At 40.8% G+C, this 25,030-nt stretch overlaps 1 protein-coding gene across 1 annotated transcript in view; it reads right to left on the bottom strand.

Annotated features, from left to right (window-relative positions):
- ARHGAP6 (Rho GTPase activating protein 6) overlaps nt 1-5,185 on the bottom strand; it is a 289,551-nt gene extending 284,366 nt beyond the window's left edge. Inside the window, exon 1 of the mRNA XM_049767109.1 lies at nt 5,158-5,185. The gene's annotated coding sequence lies outside the window, so the exon portion shown is untranslated. The remainder of the gene's footprint in view (nt 1-5,157) is intronic.
- Nucleotides 5,186-25,030: the final 19,845 nt, after the last annotated feature.

Below are 25,030 nucleotides of genomic sequence, written 5' to 3'. Positions count from 1 at the left end.
ACATGACTTTACCATGGTGCTTAAATAAAGATATTAATAAACAAAAAATCCAAAATTATAAGTGTTAAAGGATCAGAGCTCTGAGCTCCTCAAAGGATGCGAGTTCCAGGCCAAAGAAGCCACATCCAGGAGCCACTCTTGAGTGTACATGGTGAGAACCATAATGAGTTAAGGTGTTAATCAAGGAGAGGCAATGATGCTGTGACAATTTGATAGCAAAGCATTTGCTTTGTTGCACCAAACAACAAGCATACTGAATGATTTCAGAATTCATTTCTGAAAATAAATTCTAGGCCAGGCCATGAATCACTACAAGTTCTGTTATAGATGAGAACTAACCTATTGATTGGCTCTAGAGCAGCTTCCAGTTCTGGGTGTCTTGAGAAGGACTGACCAGAAAATGTCTACCTGGTAATCAAGACCACCAAATTATTAAGAGAATTTAGGACTTCAATGTCTTTATGAATGAATGTTGCTAAAGAGAAAATTTAGTCATATTCTTATTAAACCCTTATCCATTTGGGGGAAAGAGGGTTCCCTGGCAAAGTAAGCAGCTTTACTTTTCTGAAGAGTTCCTGAGGGAAGGGTTAAAACAGAGTGAGGGAAGAGTCAGCATTTGCTGATGAAGCTGCGGTAAAGAACATAGATGGGGGGAGGAATTGCACCGAACAGGAAGTGAGGTCAGCAGGAGACCAGTGTGAGGGATAAGAGTCATGAGCAGCTTTGCAATTGTGAAAAAATAACCTCTAGGGCCAGAGAGATAGAACAGCCGTAGGGTCTTTGCCTTACAAGCAGCCTACCCAGGCCCAACGGTGGTTTGAATCCTGGGATCCCATATGGTCCTCGTGCCTGTCAGGAGTGATTTCTGAGCACAGAGCCAGGAGTAACCCCTGAGTGCCGCTGGGTGTGGCCCCCATACCATAAAAAATCAATAAAAAAGAACCCCAAAACCCCCATCAAACCTCTATTATGAACAGCTTTGTACCCACAGTGTTTAAATAAAAATAATTAATTAAAAAAGAATGACTCTGGAGTCAGAGAAATAGTATTGTGTGGAGGGTGCTCGCCTTGTACATGGCCAATCAGTCTTGATCCCAAACATCCCATATATTCCAATGAGCAGAGCCAACAGCAAGACCTGTGCATCAGCAGATGTTACCCCCCACCTCCCAAAAAAGAAATGAGTATCTTTACACTGAACTGCATGGGGCCACTTCCCAACTTCAAGCCTAAGCCCCACTCATGACACTAACTCCATGAATAGAACACACATCACTCTTCTATAGACTTATTTGAGCAAGAAATATCATGAAATCTTTATTGTTTCCCTTTCAAAAAAGGGAAAGAAAGTGCAAGTAAGTCTGTGCCTTCAGGGAATTGCTAGGGATAATAGTATTCATAAACTGCTCCAAAGTGCCTCTGACAATTTGTTCTGAAACTCGGGCTCAGTGCAGTAATTCTGCCCAAGAATTGCCACACAAAATAGCACGGGTTGTCATGAGTTTAGATATATGGTACATAAACTTGGCAGATGATCAAAGGATCAAGGTTTGTAACTTGGTGTTTAAGGGAAAAGAAAGTGTATGTCAACTACTGGGAAAGACAGGTTAACACTTAACCTAAGCCAAGAGATCTGAATTTGGGGAAGACAGGAAAAGGAGAAAGTTGCTAAAGCCATAATCAATGAAATAGGAGTAACTCCTGACTGGATACCCAGCACTTCAGTCAAGTTAATCATTACACTACACCTAGCACACCCATTTACTTCTACATAATTTTTTTCTACAAAGACAAAATATGTTGTGCTGAAGTTAATGGATAAATATCTGTATTTTGTCTTTTTCACCTCATTTTAGAGGAAAAAATTGGCTATCAACTCAGCACCATGAATATGCACATTAAGTAAGTGGAGATGCAATAGTTGATTACTTTCTAGAGTGAGGAAATCAGTAGGATTCATTTTTTTCATCTTTTTTCAAGCTCTAAATAAGGGAGATTTGGGATCCCAGATATAGGTTAGGTCACTATTTTTTTTTATGTCCCAACTAACTCCACCAACTAACTAACCAACCAACTAACTCCACTCAAGGTCCTAATCTTTGAGCCACAAAACAGAAAATTCTATCAAATTCACCAGCTGGGTTTGGGACTAACATGAACAGAGAATGTTTCCAAGTATTTAACCACTGACACGAGCCAGTAATAAGGAAGGCCAATTGGGTTTATCTTCAAGTGCAGAAAATCATTGGTTCACACAAGTTGTCCTTGCCCTCAGACTTTAGCACTTTGTCTAAACAAGGTCTGAGTGCTCTGCTAGTTGAAGAAGCATCTCTCAACTGTGCCTTCTGACAAGCCTTCCCTGTTGCAAATGCCAGGAGACTCTTGAATCCACCCTGGAACTACAACAATCATGCTCTAACACAAACCCGATCAAAGCATTGAGGGGTGCCACAAAAGACATCCATGTAGAAGAAAGGAAACTGAGGGAGGGCTAGGTGGTGTTGGAATAAAGGAAGAAAGGTTGAGATGGGAACATCAACTCCTCATCCATATTTTTGTAATAAGGATAAAACAAGAAAGCATGTGCTACACTTCTTAAGAGTGGCTGATTATATAAGTGCAGTATGTTCCTATCAGCTTCGGTGTTTCTGTTCGCTCCTTTGTGACCACGGAACCCATTTTAAAAGATGCAGGATGAGTTCATGCCTACTGTAAACATTTTCAATATTTAATCATCCCTTTGGAAAATTGACCAAATAGCATAATAGGCGATAGGCACTCAACAAATGCTTGATGAATAAATGAGATGGTGAGTCATTGGTTTCTTATAAGCAATCTCACCTTGAACAAATGTAAATCAGCATGGAAGGAAGAACATTAGGTACTGGCCCCCTTGATTATATTGCAGAGGTGGTAAGAGGTTCTAAGGATGCAGCATCAAGGTAATTCTTTTCCAGGAAGATGAAGACCAAAATGTCCCCAGATCCTCGGACTTTGCACAGTGGGACACTAAAAACCACACTGACCAGAGTAAATGGGAAAGGCAAAACAAGAGTTTGGAATGATCTAGTCTATACCTATGTGGGTGAAGTAGATGAGTGAAGAAAAAAGCATTAGAACAAATAAGGGATGTGCTAAAAGGAAAAGGTATGGGCCACCCTTCACAAAGCACCCGGTTTTGCCTCTGAACTCTAAAGAGCTGTTTGAATGCTTCTTTACCATCTTCCAGAATGCATCAGCAACTTCAGAGAACCCCCTTGAAGTGGGCTTCTACTCTGCAAGCCCACAATTTCCCATTGGAACCTTCCTTTTCATAGCCTGCAGCTAGAAAAATAGGTCTGTAGTCAACTGTTCTAGGATCAATTTCATCCACAAATTTTGAAAGCACAGGAGACATGATCACTGCTTTAGCTAGACTCTAAGGTGATCATCATGAGGGAGCTGACTGAAAACAACTTTTTTTTCAAGGTTTGGGGAAGGGAGATGTATTGAACATATTTGCATCATTGAGATGGTAATCACTCATCCAATGCTTTGATTTGCAGTGAATCTGCCAGTTCTTATACCCCTACCCCTTGGAAATGGCAGAGAGTATGAATTTGAATCTAAGGGCACCAGCACACAGTTCAGAATCTGGAAGAGAGGGGGGCCATAGGGCAAGATGTCCAGTGGGGTCTAATTTTCCAGTGCAAAGAAACCGCTGCCTAAAAGCTCTACTTAATGCCAGTTTAATCAGGGAAGTTGCCGTGCTCTTTCTCCAAAGACAGGAGCGTGTATAAGTGTCTTACAAGTGCCTTATTGGCATCGGAAAGCAAGTAGCCGCTGGCACAGCCTGAGAAAGCAACGTCATCGGTTCCTAGAACTGTAGCCTGGGAAGAAACCAGAAGAATTTTCCTCATTTCTTTCCAGCTGCGCAACCTGAGGCAGGGAGGTGTGAGGTTAGTCCATTGACTCCTTAAATGACCCAGGCACCCGGGAGCTCCCCCAAAGGCCCATAGCGTAGCTCTGAGAACTAGTGAACTCACCCTTCCTTGCCATCTTTTGAACAAACTGAGAAAGGCAAAGAAAAGTATTCCAGGCAAATGGCTCTGAACTCGATCTTCAATATAGGCGGCTCTTGGTTGCCTCCCTCCAATTTGGAAAGTTGTCCCATCTCACCCGTGTAAAACCTGTCCAGGAAAACTCAATCAAAGAATTGCTTCCCAAATGCACTCGGGGCTCAGTTTCCCAACAACACATCTGACAACTTGGGAAGAAAGGGCCGACGAAGGACAGCTACAAATGATTGCGCACACACACACACACCCCGACCCAGGGTAAGGGGGGGGGGAGCTGGGCAAACTGTATTTGTTTCCTCGCAAAGATCTTTCTCTCATTTAAAGAGAAACTCAGTGGAGAATCTGCAAGTAGTTTGGCAGGTTCTGAGCTTCCAAAATCTTATTGCTGGCTCCTTTCAGGAGACAAATTCGAAGAGCTTTGGGGGTACGCGTGGTGTGTGTGTGTGTGTGTGTGTGTGTGTGTGTGTGTGTGTGTGTGTGTGTGTGTGTGTGTTTGCTGAATCCAGTACCCGACAAAGCGCGCTTTGGGGGAAGATTCAAATCAACAGAGCGGAGAGAAAGTACAGGCAGAAGCAGCCCTTGGGACTCAGCAGAGACTGTGCAAGTGTCCCGCCAAGAACTCACAGGGAGGCGCGCGTCTCCTTCCCAAGGAGCCCCAACTGTGGGGCCCCTCTGGACCCTGGCAGCGGTCCTCCGAGGTTCACTAGCCTTCCATTAGGTCCCTGAGCAAGCTGATGCCTGGCCAGTCCCCCACCGCAGTCTTGTAGCCTGCTCCTAGAGCCGAACAAGCCACTTTGTCCGGGAGCCCAGAGACGCATTTCTTGGCCCGAGCAAACGAGCTGTCGGCGAGGTTCCGCCCCGGGACCGGCCAGGAGAGCTCTGCGCGGAGCAACGAGGGGCTCCGCCTGTCCCGAAGGCTCCAGAACCGCAGAAAAGCCGAGCTCCCCAGCAGGTGACAGTCAGGGGTGACGCACGGGACACCCGTCACTTCACCTGGGACCTCTGGGGGGAGTCCCGGATCCCATCTACCCCGCCCCGTCCCCTCCCGGGCCGGCTAGGTGGCGCCCCCTGTCGCTGCCCAGCGCGCCGGGACACTCACCGCGTAGAGCAGCTGCGGTGGCTTGTGGTGCTCCTGGTCTCCCATGTCGCCGGCAGGGAGGAGTGGCGGACCTCGAGCTCAGTTTAGGGTTAAGGTGTCTCGGGGAACACTCGCTAGTTCATAGCACGGGGCCGGCACCGGGCGCGGGTTGGGTCGAGCGCGCTTTGGAGTGCGGTGCAAAGCGCCCCGGGCACCAGCGTCCCGCCGCAGAGCTGGCAGGGACCAGGAGGAGGAGGCGGCAGCAAAGGGGAAGAAGGAGGAGGAGGAGGGGGGAGGAGGGGGGAGCGGACAAGTCAGATGCTATGGGCGGGCGTTTAATTCCTTCCGCTCCTGGATGGCCCCTGGCGCAGCCACCGCTGCCAGCTGTTGAGAGGCTGCAGCTTCAGGTGTCAGACCTCCGCCCCCCAACACACACCCCCGGCCCTGGTCCCGGGTTTCCCAGAAAGAGACTCGAAGTAACTTTGAAGGACGGGTGGAGGGCAGCCTTGGAGCTTGGAGGGTGGGGAGATCGGGTGGCCAGAATCCCGGGAGAGGGCAGCTGGAGAGGGACCCAGAATGGCAGAGGAAGGGAAGCCAGGCTGGATGCAAGCCCAGTTCAGCAACTTTGGGCAAACTGAGTCCCAGGGGTCTTGAAGGACCTGGCATCTGGGGAAGCCCGTTGGAAGGGGGAGTCCTGGAAAATCTGCTGGGGCTTGAGGACTAGCATCGGTGCCAGTTGAGAGGGTCGGTTGAGGGGGTTGGAAGAGGGGGAGAATTTAGATGCAGGTGGGAAATAAAAAGACAAGATGCGGATATGCCAAGCTAAGGAAACAGTGTGAGTGAAACACTCAGCCAGGTCCATGACATCCTTTTGGGCACAGGAGACAGGTTTTTGCCCACCACCTAAGTGTTGTTACTGCATTTCTGACACCCCCTTCTCCCAGAAAAAAAACTGCCTTTTAAAAGACCCCCAGAGAAAAGTGCCAAGGGCCATCCCTTGAGGCCAGCAATCCATGATTTATGCCCAGCAAGTTCCAGACAAAGTCAGGGTCTGGGGCCAGAAAGGTGAATCCAGCCATAGTGAAATGAATTAATCCCCAAACAAGAGGGGGTGGCAAGCCCTGGGTATGGGTGAGGGTGAGCCTGAGAGTTGCTGGGTGAATTCTTCAGGATCTCACTGCTGGCCAGCAAAAAAATAGAGCCAAACTCTTGGACTCATCATTGTAAAGAACTGGGAAATAGGATGCTAAGTGTGTGCAAGTCTCATGAAGAACCTTCGAAGAGAGCATTTTGTGACTATATACATATATACACACATATATAAATCATGACAATATATCTGCCTGGAAAGCTAGAAGATGGATGAATACTCAAGTGGTTTGAATGTCTACATTCTGATTAGCCATTGTACCTCCTAGATACAAAACAAATGGGGTCTTCTCTATGCCAAGAATAGGTGCAGTATCTTTTGGCCCAATCGCCAACAATAATATAATCCAAACATTCATCAAGTGGTGCCAGCCACTGTGACTGATCGAGCCAGACCATGGGAAGGGAAAGAAAATGCACAAAAGGACATGGTTTTTGATCCTCTGAAATGCTACGTTGGGGGAAAGCTGGAACGGAAATTCAAGTGCTGAACCAAAATGTATACATGACCTCTAGGGTGGTAGAGACCCAAAACAGAGATGATCAAGATAGGAAAGTAGTGAAGTGCTATATTAAGGGGATCTAGGGGTATACAGAAAGAGCTTTGTGCCTTCTCCCACATAACTGCCTATGTCAAAATACATTGAGCTGTGTGCAATTTACACACCCTTGTATGCGTATTTTGCACCACAGTAAAACCAAAATCAAAATGGGGTTCACGTTAATCCTCCCCCATACAATAGTGTTTACTCTTCAAAGGGCAAGACTATTGTCAACCCATAATCAGACTAAAAAATGAAGAGAAAATCAATTATCCCTTTTGCCAGCCTGCCTGCAGAGCCCAGGGACAGTCTTTCCTGCTACAGGGGAGACAACAGCACACACCTATTCAGCCCAAGTCTTCAGGCTTTCTGGCTCCAGCATGTCCAGACAGAGCCTGAGGGTTGGGGGGGCGGGGACGGCACATTCAAATAGCCTCTTGGCTATCAGTCTGTTCTGCTGCTGAAAAAAAACCTTTAGAACTGTGTGATTCAAAACTCTCAGAGTAAGGTTGAGAACCAAGCACCCCAGAAAATGCAGTGAACACACATCTCATCGTGCAAGCATATGTCTGCATTTGCTCCCATGCTGAGCTTTTACTTTGTTGAAATCTATTTAGAATGTCTAAGAACCCAGTATAAGACCATTTTTACTTTGTCATACCTGCCATTATAGTTCCAAGCTCAAAATCCCTTTCCCTATCCAAACTGCTCCATTGCGCATGTTTGTATGTGTCTCTCTCTGTGGGTGAATAATACCCAGATCCTAGATTTTAATAAACCTTCATCACAAGTCCTAAGTAAGTCACCTCCATGTTCAAACATCTTAGATTTGGATGTATGATACATTGGAAAAACGTATTGTCATGGAAAGTCATTATTGTGACATAAACCTTTATTCTAAACATTGTACTAACCTTTTAGGGATGGGTTCTATCTACTAGCCTCTGCCTTGCTAGATTGTCACTGTAAAGTCAGAGTCAAAATTTCAAGTGAAATTGTACATTTTTTGTGCATCTGAAAGGTTTCGGAGATAGGAGAAAACATTTAAGAAGAGAAATTATCGTCTCAGGCGCAAAGCTCTTGAATTCAGCTCAGAGTGAATCATAGTTCTCTTCAATTCCTGGTCCATTTGTTCATCTGAAGAAGGGGTTTGAAAAAATTCCACTAGGTCTGTTAAAGCTTACACATTTTAAGATCCACTCATTATTTCTTTTTTGACATAGTTTAAAATATATATTAGCACAACCCTCTAATGCGTTGTTTTATTATTTTTCTCCACCTCCAAGCATCTTTACCTTGCTATTTATTCATTAAATAAATAAATACATAAAAGTGCATACAATTTGAAGTTAACCTTTCCAGGTAATTGAAACCATAGGTTAACATAGTAGGTGGCATGAAAATTGGTTTGGTATTTGGGGAAGATGGAGAAAGATTAAAAAAAAAAGAGCACATAAAGCCTCAGATCAGAGGAGGTTAAAGTTCATTCCATTTGCAGGATATGAATGGAACTGCTTGGCTAATGCACTCTGTTGGTTCGGCACTCATTTTTTTCTTCTGATGTTTAAACTTTTCTGTAGAAATGACTCAAAAATAATCTCTAGAAGCTCCTTTACCAACGTCACTTTTAAGAGAAAACTTGCCATGCCAACAGAGACATTTCCATGTCTTCCCACAAACACGACAGCCTTCCCCAGACGCCCATGGCAGCCCATTTCAATTAGAATCCTTGTTTTCATTACTTTCCCTGTCTACAGGGGACATTTCCACATTCAATGCCAATCCCAGAGTGCTTCCTTTTACAGGAAAACTTGACTTAAACCCAAGGAAGTGAAGTGGACCAGAGTTTAGGAGGAATTGAGGACTTAGAGCATTCAAACCACTTTGAATCAGAGAGAAAGGGCCTTCTTAGAGATGCGGACCCACTACAGTTGCAAGAAAATATATGAAACCCTCTTGTATGTGGGAGTCCTTCTCCCAAACTTAGTGCCTCCATTCTTCCATTCTCTTGTATTATTAATTCACCTCTTAGTGGACTTGTAAATTATTCAAACAAAAGGTGACAAGCTTTAATGTACAGTTGAATGAATTGTTACAAAATAGACATGAAATAGAGGTATAGATTATTGCAAATATTCTAGAAAAAAACTGGTCATTTTGGTCCATGACACCATCCCCAATTGTGGTGGAAGACCTGTTTATGAACCACTTTTCTTTCTTCCTCATTCAGAGCAGTCTCAGCTCCAGAGCTGTTCACATTTGGGGACCAATAAGTCAGCTTATAAGAGTATAAGATTTGAGTGTGTAGCAAAACAAGTGGATATATGTAGCTATTATGAAATCAATATTACTATAGGCTATTCTTCACCTCTACTACCTCACATCCTTTTTAGATTTCATGTGAGGATAAAACATTCAATATCTATTCTCAGCATCTTCTATATATACCAAACAGTGCTATTAATTAGAGTCATCACACTGTGCACTCCTATCCCAGAAATTACTAAACTTTTCAGATAATTTCTTTTCTTTCTTTGACTAATATCACGTCACTTCCTACCTCTCCACCACACCTCAAACCCTTGGCAACCACCATTCTACAGTTTCTGTGAATTCAGCATTTGTCAAGTCTACGTATAAGTAAGACCATGAAGTCCTGATCTTTCTCTAGTGTGTTTTACTGAGCATAATATCCTCAAGGGCATCCATGTTGTCTCCAATGGCAGCATCTCCTTTGGACAACTTAGGAATTATTCACTGCCTCCATCCATTTTCCTTCTGCCATTCACTTAACCACAGACATGGGGATTTTTTCCATATAGTGCTTATTAGGAACAATGCTGCTGCTGTCCAGATAGAGCGCAAAAGATCCTGATTTCCATCATCTGAATGCAAGTTCAGACTGAGATTGTTGGATTATATGGTAGTTTTATGTTTATATGTGGGAAGAATTTGCAGATTGGTACCCCACATGGCTTCACCTATTTACACTGTCATGAAAAATGTACCAAGGAACCCATGAGACTATTTCCTCGTCAACCCAACATTTTCTACCCAATAAAGTTCTGAAAACAGCCAAGATGACTGTGTGCATTGTGTGTCTTGTGGTTTTGATGACATTTCTTTGCAGTAATTATTCACATAATTTTTGTCCATTTGTATGTTTAGTTTGGGGAAAATTTAGTCCATCTAGCCATTTTATTTGGATGATTATATTTGACTATTGAATGAATTAAGCTGCTTATATTTTCTTTAATTTTATTTTTATACCTGCTTATTACACACAGATAGCCTGCAAACATTTTCTTTCATTATGCAGTTGCCTTTTCATTTGGTTGGTTTTTCCCTCTGTTGAGAAGAAGCATCATAGTTTGATTCCCTTCACTGTTTGCTTTTAATGGTTGTGGTTTGGGTGTCCTACCAGATTCTGTATTGTGAAGAATGTCATTTTTTGTTGTGGAGGGTGATTGAACACTGTCAGTAGCATCCACAGCATCTACATACTAGATGCCACCATTGTCCCTCCCTTCCTCAATGTGACAAACAAAAATGATCCCAACTCATTGACAGCTGTACGTAAGAGGGATAAGAACACACATTTGAGATCCTTTTCCAGAAAGTCTTGTGTACACTCACATTGGAATTTAATATTGCCTCTTTTATCGTTATGTTTTGTGCTTAGGAAGTCTGTATCTGTCATCTCTTGCTCATTGTGCTCAGCATTATGTACTTTAGGTCTGCCCCAAATTTGGTGCAGAACTACTTTGTTTCAACCCCATTGTTGCCTAGTATTCATTCCATTCTGATGTGTTTACCATGACTTACCTTGTCGACAGCTAATGGACCCTGTGCCCTTTCCAGTTTAGAAGCACTGAAATCATACTGCTTGAAGCTAATGATTCCTATCTATCCGTGCATATATTTGAAAGGGTGCAACTCTAGCAGCAAAATTGCTGGGTCATAGGCATGCATATCTTCAACTTGACTGGACAATGCCCAACAGTGTTCCAAACTGATTGCACCAATTAGAATCTTTATTTACACTGCAGTATAAATAGATTGAACATAGTTTATATAAAGACAGAACACAGTTTAGAGTTGTCTCTCTTCCTAGGTTTTCTCATGGGGCTCCAAAGATAAAATCCAGGAAATCAAACATCAGGATAAGGAAGGGGAGTTTGGGAAGCAGCCTAAGGTCAAAGATGACATGTTTTCGCTAAGCAAAGGACATACCTATTCGGACAGGATCTTAACATTGGAAAGGCCATTGCTGATTCCATTCATACACATGGGAAGAACAGTGGATTTGCTGCTGTGCTTTTGAGGGAGGATATTTTATTAGGCAGAATGTCAGCATAATGGAGGGAGTCAAATCTCAGCACCTCCAAATGTTATATAAGGAATTAGCATTCTGCTTCCTAGTCATAAACCATTTTAGCTCTTACTGTGGTAGGGAGATAGGAACAATATAAGAAAGAGGAAAGATTCCATTCATTCCTTTCTCCAGGTAGGTGAGCAAGGAAGAATTCACTGCCAGAACAAGACATGGGGGCAGAAAGGAGAAAATGTGGAATTCCTGAGTATCCTGAGATGAGGTCCTGTCTAGAGCTGTGGTTACATAGGACAGAGAAAAGAAAAAAAGCCCTGTCATTGCCTAGGACTATTGCCCTTCGCCTTGATCCCTGCCACAAAGAATTCAAGAAGTTATGCATTAACTAGAACTGAGAACGTGATCTTCTGTGAATAAAGGAAAGGGGATAAGAAGGGAGGGGAAAACCAAATCAAACTCTACAAGAGATTCTGTTTGCTATTGTTGGTTGATCATGTTCTAGACATTTTAATACTTTGAAGAATGCTATTCATTGCCAGGGAGTTAGGGAGAGTCTTCTTAAAAAAAAACGATCCACAGAGAGATGCTGATAAAATAAAGTCTCTATTCAAAGGCTACTAGACAAGAACCCTTTAGTTCTTCAATCTCTTGAGCAATTCAATAATTTAAAATATTCTCGCTACTATACCTATGACCAATATTAGTGAACTACCTTCTCCAAACCAATCAAAGTTATCTTCCTCATTATATAAGCATTTAAAAGTTATCTTCCTCATTATATAAGCATTTAAATCCTCTGGTATGGTCATGACAATACCAAGGGTACATGCCCTAGAATCATTACTTGAAATAATAAAAGTCGGGGCCGGGCGGTGGCGCTGGAGGTAAGGTGCCTGCCTTGCCTGCGCTAGCCTAGGACGGACCGTGGTTCGATCCCCCGGCGTCCCATATGGTCCCCCAAGAAGCCAGGAGCAACTTCTGAGCGCATAGCCAGGAGTAACCCCTGAGCGTCACAGGGTGTGGCCCAAAAACCAGAAAAAAAAAAGAAATAATAAAAGTTCTAGTAATTTTGAATACCAGCATTAGAGACTCATTTTTTAGCTTTGCAAACAGAAAATCTGAATATCTGAAATATTAGTAGAAGGAAAGGATGATAACCTCAATTTTATTGTTATAGGTAAATAAAATCCTTGCACATCTGGCGTTTAGACATAAACAGAAATGGGTTACAAATTGTTTTGCATGCCACTCCAAGTAAATACTCTTTGTAAAGTCAGATTTATGTATTAGGCTCAAATGATCCTTTTTATAGAAGAGGAGTAGCCCAGATATATTTGCTAGGTCAGTGAGTCTCAATGGGAGATAAATTTCCCTTTTCCCCAACAGTACACTTGCCAATGTCAAGAGATATGCTTGATTGTAACAACTTTAGGGGCACAAGACACAGTAGGAGACTTGCTAATTGTATCTAGAGGGTGAAAGATTCTATTACGCATTCTACAACTTAACATAAAGAGCCATCCTGCCCTAAATATCATAGTGGATGACAAGTCTTCATAGGCATAAGAAACTCATCCTTTAAACATTTTCAAATATAATACATCTCAAACCAATAAAAAATATTTTTAGTGACATGAATCTTATACTAGCCAATAAAAGAGAAATGTTCCCCAGAGTAGGAGAGTAGGGCAGAATTCTAGGAATTACACATAAGTGGGTCTTCACATAGCACTGTATGTCAAAAGGCTTACGGAGAGGAAAACATAGGCTATTTGTCTGATCCACACTGACAGAGCTGAAGCCCTTTGTAGCACTTGACTAGTCACTCAATGAAGCCACACTTAGAACTTCAAAAACCACTGTCTCTGCAGTGTTATTAAGATGACACCTGACAAAGCCAGCATTTTGCAAAGCTATTTTTCATCTAATGGTGGGCTTCCACCCGGATAAATCTATTTGTATGATTTTTGACTATTAAAAATGTTTTCCTGGTGTCTTTCTGGGCCGGAATTGTGGATAAGACAAACTCTGCTGGGCCCCTTAAGCTAGGCAGATATTTTGGGGCTTCCCCCGGCTTGCTTCAACCTGGGGACTTTGATCTTCTTTGGCATTCATCCCCTGACAGCTTGCCTCAGCTGAGTTGAGTGTTGCCGGGCCGGGGTTGTGGATAAAGCTGACTCTGCTGGCCCCCTTAAGGCCACCTATAAGGGATCGAAGCAGAGGAGCGGGCTGCTCCGCTTCGCTTTTCGGCTGCGCACTCCACCTAGCCAATGAATACCATGAAAACACGTAGAAAACCCCACAGCATAAGCGTGACAATTGGGGAAACTACGCAGACCAACTTCAGCCATAGAGAATGAAGATGGAAACTCTGATGACCCAACAATGGCCAACCACCTAAGCAGTCTTTCAGAAATGGAATTTAGAGAAGAAATATGGAGGATGCCCACAGAACTCAAAGAAAGTATAGATCAGAACACTAATAAAAATCAAAAGAATATGAAGATAGAAATCAGAAAACTCCAAATTGAAATATCAGGACAAATAACAGGTCTGAAAAACTCAGTAGACGAATTGAAGAACATAACGGACGAGCTTTCCAACAGGTTAAAAGCAGCTGAGGATAGAATTAGTGTGCTGAAAGATGCAATGCATAACAACTTTACACAGCAGAAGAGATTAGAAAAAAGCCTTAAATCAAATGATCAGACAATGGAAAAATTACTCAAAGAATAATAGCAGATGAAAATAGAAGTCTTTGATAAGCTCAACAGAAACAACTTTAGAATCATTGGAGTCCCAGAGACTCAAGAAGAAAATCTCCAGGAAGAATCAACAGTCAAGAACATCATCACTGAGAAACTACCAGAGCTAAAGAAAACATGTGACCAAATCCTGCATGCCCGAAGAGTACCAGCTAAAAAAAGACCCCAGGAGAAACACCCCAAGACATCCTAGTCACAATGATGAATCCCACAGATAGAGATAGAATACTGCAAGCAGCAAGATCAAAAAGGGAAATTACATTCCAGGGAGCATCCTTGAAATTTAGAGTAGACCTGTCACCAGAAACACTCATGGCCAGAAGGCAGTGGTGGGATATAGTGACAAAACTCAATGAAATAAATGCTTTGCCAAGAATACTGCACCCAGCAAAACTTATTTTCAGGTTTGAAGGAAGTATACATGGCTTCACAGATAAACAACAGCTCAAAAACTTTACAGACTCAAAACCAGCCTTAAAAGAAAAACTGAGAGATGTATTCTAAAGACAAGACAGAAGAAAAAACACACCAAACTTCTACACAAAGATGGCAATAAATCCCATGACAATTATTTCTCTCAATGGACTAAATGCACCCGTTAAGAGGCACAGAGTGGTGAAATGGAACAAAAAATGAAGCCATCCTTCTGCTGCCTACAAGAAACACACCTGAATAGTCAGAATAAACATAGACTCAAAATCAAAGGCTGGAGGAAAATCATTCAAGCAAACAACACCCTTAAAAAAGCAGGGGTGACCATACTAATATCAAATGACACAAACTTTATACTCAGAAAAGTTGTAAGGGACAAAGATGGATATTATGTACTAATCAAGGGATATGTATAGCAGGAAGAAATCACTCTCCTAAACATATACGCACCCAATGAGGGACCAGCAAAGTATTTAATACAATTGTTGACAGATCTGAAAAAGGATATCAATAATAACACAATAATTGTGGGAGACCTCAACACAGGCTTGTCAACACTTGATAGGTCAAACAAATGTTAACCCAATAAAAATATACTAGACCTGAAAAGAGAAATGGAAGAAAGAGGTCTAGTAGATATATATAGGGTACTCCATCCTCAGAAACCTGGATACACATTCTTTTCCAACATACACGGGTCATTCTCCAGGATAGACCACATGCTGGCACATAAAACATACCTCCATACAATCAAGAAGATAGAAATTTTGCAGGCTACTTTTGCTGACCACAAGGCTCTGAAGTTAGATGTGAACTACAAAGGGACACAGGAGAAAAAATTTAACACCTGGAAATTAAACAGTCTACTACTGAACAACCAGTGGGTCCGAGATGAAATCAAAGAAGAAATCAAAATATTCCTGGAAACAAATGACAATGAAAACACAAACTATTCAGAACCTATGGGATACAGCAAAAGCAGTATTGAGAGGAAAATTTATAGCTTTGCAAGCACACATCAGGAAGGAAGAAGGAGCATACATGAATAGCTTAATGACGCAGCTTATAGAATTAGAAAATGATCAACAAAAGAAACAAAAAATAGGGAGACAGAAGCAAATAACAAAGCTGAGAGCAGAAATCAATGAAATGGAAACCCAAAAAACAATCCGAAAAATCAACAAAAGCAGAAGTTGGTTCTTTGAAAATATAAACAAGATTGATAGATCATTGGCGAAACTCAAAAGCAAAAGAGAGAGAGAGAAACTTGAAACGTGTATTAGAAATTAAAATGGGGAGATCACTACAGATACTGCAGATATTAAAAGGGTATTCAGAGAATACTTTGAGAAACTCTACGCCACTAAATATGAGAACCTGGACGAAATGGATAAATTTTTGAACTCATATAACCTTCCATGGTTGAATAAAGAAGATGTAGCATATCTAAACACCTCCATCACTATTGAGGAAATTAAAACCGTAATCAAAAATTTGCCCAAAAACAAAAGCCCAGGCCCTGATGGATTGACAAACGAATTCTTTCAAACCTTTCAAGAGGAACTACTACCAATCCTGACCAGGCTCTTTTATGAAATCGAAAAAACAGGAACACTTCAAATAGCTTTTATGAAACCAACATCACCTTAATACCAAAACCAGATAGATATGCTGCCAAAAAAGAAAATTACAGACCAATATCCCTGATGAACACAGATGCAAAGATCCTCAACAAAATCCTGGTGAACAGGATCCAATGCCTCATCAAGAAGATCATTCACTTTGATCAAGTAGGTTTCATCCCAGAAATGCAAGGATGGTTTAACATCCATAAATCTATCAACATAATACACAGCATAAACAACACGAAAAATAAAAATCACATGGTCATATCAATAGACGCAGAAAAAGCATTTGATAAGGTTCAACACCCATTCTTGATGAAAACTCTCAGCAAGGTTGGGATAAAAGGAACCTTTCTGAATATAGTTAAAGCCATCTACCACAAGCCAGTGGCAAATATTATCCTCAATGGAGAAAAACTAAAAGCCTTTCCTCTAAATTCTGGTACAAGACAAGGCTGTCCTCTCTCAACACTCCTATTCAACATAGTACTGGAAGTACTTGCTATAGCGATTAGGCAAGAAAAAGATATCAAGGGAATCCAGAGAGAAAAGGAAGAAGTCAAGCTCTCACTGTTTGCAGATGACATGATACTCTACTTAGAAAATCCTAAAGACTCTACCAAAAAGCTTCTAGAAATAATAGATTCATATAGCAAAGTGGCAGGCTACAAAATTAACACACAAATATCAATGGCCTTTTTATACACTAATAATGATAGGGAAGAAATAGACATTAAGAGAACAATCCCATTCACATTAGTGCCACACAAACTCAAATATCTAGGAGTCAACCTGACTAAAGATGTAAAGGATCTATACAAAGAAATCTATAAAACACTGCTCCGAGAAATAAGAAAGGACATGCAGAAATGGAAACACATACCCTGCTCATGGATTGGCAAGATCAACATCATTAAAATGTCAATACTTCCAAATGCATTGTACAGATTTAACACAATTCCTCTAAAGATACCCATGACATTCTTCAAAGAAGTGGATCAAATACTTCTTAAATTCATCTGGAACAACAAACAACCTCAAATAGCTAAAGCACTCCTTGGGAAAAGGAATATGGGAGGCATTACTTTCCCCAATTTTAAGCTGTATTACAAAGCAGTAGTTATAAAAACAGCATGGTGTTGGAATAAAGACAGACCCTCAGATCAGTGGAATAGGCTTGAGTACTCAGAGAAGGTTCCTCAGGCATATAACCACCTCGTTTTTGATAAAGGAGCAAGAAATCCTAAATGGAGCAGGGAAAGCCTATTCAACAAGTGGTGTTGGCACAACTGGTTAGCCACTTGCAAAAAAGCGAACTCAGACCCCCAGCTAACACCATATACAAAGGTAAAATCCAAATGGATTAAAGACCTTGATATCAGAACTGAAACTATAAGGCATATAGAACAACATGTAGGTGAAACACTCCAGGACATTGAGACTAAAGGCATCTTTAAGGAGGAGACAGCACTCTCCAAACAAGTGGAAGCAGAGATAAACAGATGGGACTATATTAAGCTGAGAAGCTTCTGCATCTCAAAGGAGATAATGTCCAGAATACAAAGGCCACCCACTGAGTGGGAGAAATTATGCACCCAATACTTATCAGATAAAGGACTAATATCCAAAATTTACAAGGTACTGACAGAACTATACAAGAAAAAAATAACTAACCCCCCAAAAATGGGGAGAAGAAATGAACAGACACTTTGAGAAAGAAGAAAGGCAAATGGCCAAAAGTCACATGAATAGATGCTCAACATCACTAATCGTCAGGGAGATGCAAATCAAAACTATTATGAGGTACCACCTCATGCCACTGAGATTGGCACACATCACAAAAAAAGGAAAACAAGCAGTGCTGGAGGGGATGTGGAGAGAAAGGAACTCTTTTTCACTGCTGGTGGGAATGCCGTCTAGTACAACCTTTATGGAAAGCAATATGGAGATTCCTTCTCAAACTGGAAATTGAGCTTCCATACAATCCAGCTATACAACTCCTAGGAATATACCTGAGGAACACAAAAATACAATACAAAAATCCCTTCCTTACACTTATATTCATTGCAGCACTATTTACAATAGCCAGACTCTGGAAACAACCAAGATGCTCTTCAACAGATGAGTGGCTAAAGAAACTCTGGTACATATACACAATGGAATACTATGCAGCCTTCAGGAGAGATGAAGTCATGAAATTTTCCTGTACATGGATGTACATGGAATCTATTATGCTGAGTGAAGTAAGTCAGAGGAAGAGAGAAAGACGCAGAATGGTTTCACTCATCTATGGGTTTTAAGAAAAATGAAAGACACTTCTAACAGTATCTCAGAGACAAGAGAGATGAGGGCTGGTAAGTGCAGCTCATGACATGAAGCTCATCACATAGAGTGATGAGTGTAGTTGGAAAGATGACTACACTGAAAACTATCATAATAATGTAAATGAACGAGGGAAGTAGAAAGCCTGTCTCGAGTACAGGTGTGTGGGGGTGGAGAGGAGGGAGATCTGGGAAATTGGTGGTGGGAATGTTGCACTGGTGAAGGGGGGGTGTTCTTTACATGACTGTAATCATACAACTATAATCATATTTGTAATCATGGTGCTTAAATAAAGATAATCATAAAAAATGTTTTCCCTATTCAAAACATTTAATAGGGAAAATAACATAGAAGGTAAATATAAGTTCTTTTTTCAAGAGAGCAATAAAATGAGAAGAATGAAATAATGCCTTTTCCTTGCCAAATTTATTAACCTGTCTGTATGCCCTAGTCCACCAACAGAATGGTTCAGAGTTGCAGATCTTTAAGTAGTGCTTGGTACCCAAAGGTCAAACAGAAACTTCAATACAGCTTTCTTTTCCTTGCAATGCAATGAGAGACAACTCTGCTACTTGCCTGTTTAATGCATTTTTTTATTTGATGGTGAGAGAGGATTTTTTACAAGGGTTCTCAACTAATATCAAGTTTATCCTTCAAGATACATTTGCCAATAATCTCCATATATGGAATATATATGTTTTATGTATACAGAAAATATACATAGTATTCATAATTTATTATATGAGATATTATGATTATAATAGGAATAAAAGCAAAAAGTAAAACAAAGAAGCAATCAGTGTTTCACCGAGAAAATTTTCAGGATCATATACAGAAGAATCACGGGAAGAGAGTTAAAAATTAGATAGTAAGGCCTGCCTCTAAGCACACCAAATCCCAATAGAAGATAACAGCAGACCAATTCTTCAGTATTGAGCAAGCTCCTTTTAATATTATTAGTCAGAGCATACTGACATCGCTGAAGCCAAGTGTCTAAGGCCATCCTGTTAGCACAAGACAATGTCAGAGCCACCCGATGTTATGGACTTAATGTTAAAGGAAGGGAAAGCTATTCCTAAACTTGAGATGAATAAGCAGCACTCAGATGCATCTGAAGTTGCTTTAATTATTATTATTATTGGAAAACTGGGGATCAAATTCACCCCAAAGTTATAAATGTAATTATCAAAGAAGAAATACATATAATAGTTGGCCCAATACCGAACAACTCAAAGCCTGTTAATTAACTTGCTACTTTCTCCTGTGGTTTTGTGAAGTTTTCTCCCCCACTGTCCTTGTGATTAAATTAAAAAAATAGATTTGATTTTTTTAAGCCTTTATTCTCTTTGAACATGAATTACTTTCCTTCTCACCACATGAAATCTTTCTAAGTAAGTCTAATTCAGTAAAAACTATCTTGCTTTACTAAAATCAAGATACAAACCAGACAAACTATTTCATTCCAATGAATTAAGAGAAACTACCCTGCATAACATTTTATTTTTCATCTATGGAATTCCTTTTGTCAAGGAAAAATGAAGACATGACAAATGTGGACAAATTTCACAAATTATTGGTCCTTTGAGATATTCCAAAGGGAAAGTTCCTCAGTCTTTTGAAAGCCATTCCTACCTTGATTATAGCTCTTTGACTGCACTAATAGCAAACTAAAATTATAAACCACTAGATTCATATTGTTGAAGCTAAAACCTAGAATTTGAAAAACAAACAAAAAAGATGTTTCGTACATTCTAACATACAACGTGACAACCTTAAGACTCTTGGCTTGCATTTATCTAAATCCCATTTTATGGTGGCATGATGGAAACAAAGGAAACTCAGTGTGAAAGATAAAGCAGGATAATAAGAAACTTAAGGAATGTTATACAGAAGAAAATAAAATATTGTCAATTTTCCTCAAAAGATTAGACAAAGGGGGAGAGCAGAATTTGGCTTAATGTAAGAAAGAACTTTCTACATTTGGTCTAGTCATTCGAATCCAAGGTATATATCAAAGAAAAATGAAAAATATCCATACAAAAACTTGTACACAAATGTTATTATTTGTAATAGCCCAAAGTGGAAACATCTCTAAAGCCCATCAACTAATTAAAGGAAAAAACATTGTTAAGCTACACAGTAGCTCTGTTCATTTCTCATCTAATAAAATATATTAATATATTTTGAGAAGATAGATTAAAATTTCACTTCAAAAGAATGTTCAGAATATATAAATAATGAGATCGAAGGTTGGAGATATACATTGCTGGAGAGTTGAGGAGGTATAGCTTGAGGATACATGGTCTCTTTACAGGTTTATATAATGTTCTAAAATTGATGATGGAACTTGGTTTCAAAATTCTAAATTACTGGGCCCGGAGTGATAGCAAAATGGTAAGGCATTTGCCTTGGATGTGGCAGACCTGGGACATACCCAGGTTCAATCCCCAGCATCCCATATGAACCGCCAACCCTGCCAGGAGTGATTTCTGAGCACAGATCCAAGAGTAAAAGAGTAACCCCCTGACCTCTGCCGGGTCTGGCCCCAAAACAAAAATAAATGTCTAAATTACTAAAAATCCATCCACTGTTAATTTTAAATGGCCAAATTGCATAAAGGATGAATTCTATTTCAGGAAGGAGAAGAAAAGAAGGAGGGAGGGAGGGAAGGAAGAAGGGAGGGAGGGAAGGAAGGAAGGAAGGAAGGAAGGAAGGAAGGAAGGAAGGAAGGAAGGAAGGAAGGAAGGAAGGAAGGAAGGAAGGAAGGAGGGAGGAGGGAGGAGGGAAGGAAGGAGGAAAGGAGGGAAGGAAGGAAGGAATAGAGAATGTGTTTAACCAATAAAGTAGTGCAAGAAAAAGAAAAAGAAGGCAATTATTCTGGAAAGTAAAGTGGTTAAATTTACCTGAGAATATATTCGTTGAGTCTAGAAGACCATTAGTAATGGAATTGCAACTCTACCATGTAATAGTCAATACTTTCTCTCTTATATCCCTGACTACAGCATGAATGACTCAAGGCTGAAGACCAGATTCTACTAGCTCATCTATCTTTTCTTATATTCCTTCTTGCAATGCCAAATGAAAGCAAGTTCTTCCTTAGGATATTTCTCTCCTGAGAATACAATTGCTTCCTGCCTCAGGAGGACTTTCTGGGAGATAGGACACTAAAATAAGAACATATGTGCAAATATTGTATGACCACATTCCCAAGAGGAATGGACAAGTTTCAGCATAACTGGCTAAAAATGGGAAGGGAACCACATCACTGTGCGACTCTGGCGATGTCCCAGGCTTGGCAGGATCCTGAGGGGAGCTCTGTGGTTTAAATTCTATCCCAAATTCTCCCAGTTTCTTAAGACAAAGAGCTGAGCTTTAATAGTGTCACACCCATCAGTCATGGGCCACAAGATATCCCTGAGTGATGTCAATTCCCAGGCACTTGATCTTTATGGACCCAGGAAAACTACTGAGAATCCTAAGAGACTTCTGAGGAAGTTCACAGATGTTGGTCATTGAAAGCAAACCACAGAGATGCTGGCAGATGGGTCAGGCCTGACAGAAGTGATATAAGGTTGCAGAGATTCTAGCTGAGTACCAACAGCAAGAATCCATGATGTACTTGGGTAGACAACTTGAGAAGCCCTACATGCTGATCACTTATGATTGTCCAGCCATCCAGAGGGACAGAACTGGTCAAAGTGTGCAGTCTCCGCATGTATTGCCAACAAGGTAAGTATAAATTGCTCTAGGATCTTCACTCACATTACACCCATTTCATGGTCTATACTGAAAACTTGCTAACGGGATTACAGTGCTCACAAACACTAGATTTTTTTTTAGTTGCTTAGCCATTTATTTATTTATTTATTGTTTATTTAAAGGTTATTTTATTGGATGGGATTCCTTTCCCAGAGAGGTCATCACCACATGGTTAAATACTTTCTGTTTCAGACATTATTTTTATGACATTATTTTGCTACTGGTTATTTTGGGAGGATAAAACTGATCTCTATCTGCCTATCTCTTTGTAGTCTCTGAATTAAGTTAGATAAGTGCCAGGCAGAAAGAAGCTCTACCTTAAGTTTGCTACCCTCAAACAAGCACAGAATTTCCCTGTGGATAGTATGAGGTCTTTGTCCTTCTGAATTATCCTTGGTGCCAAATGATGACTTGCAACAATTTTTCTGAACTATTTCCATATTTTAAAATGCTTTTGCTCTGGCTTCTTTTCTGCTACTGCTTACTAGCATTTTCTTCTCTCATTTCCTCTAAAGGAATCACACAAGGTTGGGTTAAGAACAGAACACCTCACCACCCAGCAAAAATACAGCAATTACTCAGTGGGCTGAAAAATCAAGAGGGAAAAGGAGACAGAAACAACAAGAGCTCCCAGAGCCTCTTAACGCATATTTTGGTGGTGAGGAGAGAGCCAGAGGGCTTTACTCCAGAGTATGGCTTTGTTTGTATCTATGAAAGTGCACAAGTTGAAATTCCATAAATACAGGAGCTTCTGTACCACTTTCTATTGCTAATATTTTCTTTTCCTGTGACGTCTGTCCTCAGCATTTCAGTCCATGGTGAATGCTTAAGAAATGCACGATGGCTGATGGCAGACAGTGTCAGAGGGGTACACAGCAGTCTAGAAAAAATGCCAGAAAATTATCAAAAGTGGGAAAAAAAAACCCACCTTTGGAAAAAGAACAGAATCAAAAACAAAAAGCCTGCCTCACTTCATATAACAAGCTGTAATAGAATAACCATGAGCTGAGAGATTTGCCTCAGATGAAGAACCAGGGTCAGGAAGAATCATTTTTGTCCCAAGTTGCAACGACTGAGCTAAGTGACTGAACGCCAAATCTAGAAAGAAAAGGGTATTTGTTATACATTGAATTCATATGCAGTTTCAATTGCCAAAACAATAAAGATCTTCGCTGCTGTGTCTGTAGGTATCTGTGTATGAGTATCTGCAGCAGAGACCTCTGATCATGAGCCCCTGGCTTGGACAATGGATAGAAATAGCAAATTATTCCTTTTTATTCTCCCTCCTAGATTTTGGTTTTCATCATCCCTCTCCTGGATTTCTACAAATATAAAGACAAATAAAATATTTCTCAATATTTGTTTTTCAGGACCAGAGTGATGATAGTAGGTTGTTTGTTTTACACAAGGACAGTTGGACAGTTTGGGTTTGATCCCTGTCATCGTATAATATTATCTTTTGAGTACTGTCAAGAGTGATCTCTGAGCACAGAACCAGGAGTTAACAATGAGCACCACTGAGGGTGTCCCCTACATATATCTTTTAACCTATCAAACATCTTATTTTACTGTGGCTTTAAAAGAAAAAACAGATTCAAAATTTGAAGAAAATAAACTGATCTTTAGAGGTCAGGCCAACTTCCACGCTGGATTCTGAGCTCTTCAGACACATCTTAGGTAGGAGTATTTGAGATATAGAAGAAATCTTCACTTATATTACTTCTAATATAATAAGAATCACAATCCTAAAAAAATGTTGCCTTGGTGTGGTTGAAATGACTATTCTCAAACCATCTAACCAGCTATTTCCGACTCAGTGATGGGACTTTTGTAAGTGTTATGAAAAGAAAAACTTTCCAGTGCCCTCATCTTGCATGCTTAATCCTTCTTTTGGCTAAACACTACTATTTGCTGTGCCTTACTTCCAACTTGGATTGGGCTGTATCCATCTACACTGGACTCAGCTCCATGACACACTACATTTTATTAATACTTTTCATGCTTTTAAAACTCCTCACTTATGGGGCCAGAACAATAGCACAGAGGTAAGGCATTTCCCTTGCAAGCACCGACCCGGCACAGACCTGAATTTGAGCCCCAGAATCCCAAATGGTTTCCTAAGACTGCCAGGAGCAAATTTTGAGCTCAGAAGCAGGAATAACCCCTGAGTGCTTCTGGGTGTGGCCCCCAAACTCCACCCCCAAATAATAAAAATTAAACTCCTTACTTATATCCATGGAAGGGAGCAAATTTAACTCAATGTATCAGCCAAGAATTTTGGTCATTCTTTAAAAAATGCCCAACTCTTTCTTCTAATCTCCCGTAAAAACCAGCTTTAATTCGTGGCTTGGGAGGAAAAAGCCTTCAATTTTTTGTAAAATTGAAAACTGATATTTTGGTTAAATGTATACATCTTAAAGTAACCTCATACACAGTATGGGCAGTCAGCCAAAATTTAAGAGTACCATTGAGGCAGATGGCACTTAGCACGCACGCATGCTCTCTCTCTCTCTCTCTCTCTCTCTCTCTCTCTCTCTCTCTCTCTCTCTAACACACACACACACAGTTTCCTCAGACTCCAGCAACTCCTTACAACTCCACATAGCTAAGAATAAACAGAGAGGCCCAGTGAGGCCCGACTGTGAGAAACTGTGAGTGTTGCCTGTGTGTGTTTGTCTCCAGTCCTGTCTCCTAAACCTCTTGGAAGTGGGCCGAAAAGGGCCCAGAAAATTCGCTCTCCCAGAGGCTCAGAAGAGCACTTTGCTCTGCTTCGTTATGTGGCCATGCGCTCTTTCTAAGGAAAGAACACCACTGCAACAAGAAGAAAAAAATCACACTAAGAACTGAGCTGGATTACTGAAGCCCAGCATCTCACCCCGGACTGTCTTCTCTGCTGCGTGCTCGCACCTAAGATTGTATGAGGCTTCATCCATGGAGGGCTCCCCTTCCTTGCAGGCAGGTCGACCCACC

The sequence above is a fragment of the Suncus etruscus genome, chromosome X, assembly GCF_024139225.1.
Source record: "Suncus etruscus isolate mSunEtr1 chromosome X, mSunEtr1.pri.cur, whole genome shotgun sequence".
Lineage (NCBI taxonomy): Eukaryota > Metazoa > Chordata > Mammalia > Eulipotyphla > Soricidae > Suncus > Suncus etruscus.
The sequence above is the reverse complement of the archived record's forward strand: the minus strand, read 5'-3'. Positions and strand labels throughout refer to the sequence as shown.